This window comes from Phalaenopsis equestris, unplaced genomic scaffold (genome assembly GCF_001263595.1).
Source record: "Phalaenopsis equestris unplaced genomic scaffold, ASM126359v1 Scaffold000002, whole genome shotgun sequence".
Classification (NCBI taxonomy): domain Eukaryota; kingdom Viridiplantae; phylum Streptophyta; class Magnoliopsida; order Asparagales; family Orchidaceae; genus Phalaenopsis; species Phalaenopsis equestris.
The window spans coordinates 79,489,443-79,490,511 of NW_018164444.1; the positions used below are offsets into that span (position 1 = coordinate 79,489,443).

The following is a 1,069-nucleotide window of genomic DNA, read 5'->3' on the forward strand; positions in this document are numbered from 1 at the left end:
TCAAATGAAATTGGCTCAAAATAGGAACAATTATTTTAGGAATTCAAATAAAGAAAAGTAGGGGATATCACAGATCTAGGGAAAACCCCAGTGACCTCCCAACACTCCTATTGTTTGGCTTTATGTCTTTGAAGTGATGATTATTTGATATTTCAATCCTGTAAATTATTTAAGATTTAGGACTTATATTTGCTCAGTCGGACTGTGCAAATAGCCTAAAAAGACAGGAGGATTTACACCGTACCAAACGGTAACCTCGGAATCCTAAAGCGTTAGGACTTATAATTGTACAACAGAGTTGTACAAAAAGCCTAAAGAGTGATCCTATGGGTTGTTTAAACTAAAGAAAGTGTTAGGTGATGTGAATGTGTTTTGCTGCTGCAGATTCATCTTGAAGTTATCCCTTGCCGCGCTGCCCACGATGTTTGCTCTGAGTCTCTCGTAGTAGCACCTTCTGGTTTAATTTTAGTTTTGAACATGCTCCTAACCACTAGGTTATCCTAAACTAAGGCATAGTGTATCAGAGTAACTAAGCATGCAGTGTGAAAGAAAAGTAAGAGGGCACTGTATAGTAAAGAGAAAAAGACAATATAACATGCTTAAAGAAGAACAAAACATGCTAGGGAAGCAGTATAACAGGCTACACATGAAAGACAGTAGCAGGTAGAAACAGGACAAGTGTAACATGCTTCACAGGAAGAACAGTAGGTAGAAACAGGAAAATATGCTATACAGGAAGAACAACAGGTAGAAACAGGAAAATATGCTATACAGGAAGAACAACAGGTAGAAACAGGAAAATATGCTATACAGGAAGAACAACAGGTAGAAACAGGAAAATATGCTATACAGGAAGAGCAATAGCAGGTAAAAGTAGGAAAATTAAATGCTGTAAAATGTAAAGCAAACCTGTACGCACCCGTGAGATCCGATGTTCCTTAAGTGTAGCAAGCCTAAATGCGTCTCAAAAAAGCAAAATCTGGAAGAAAACGTCGTCCAGGAAATTCCAAGTGAGGGGGACCGCAAGCACTCGTATGGGACTAGGCTCAGATATATTTATTCTCGAGGA

At 38.5% G+C, this 1,069-nt stretch overlaps 1 protein-coding gene across 2 annotated transcripts in view; it reads left to right on the forward strand.

Moving 5' to 3' along the window:
- The window catches only part of LOC110026148, a 54,309-nt gene that overhangs the window by 12,561 nt on the left and 40,679 nt on the right, over positions 1-1,069 (forward strand). The window lies entirely within an intron of this gene.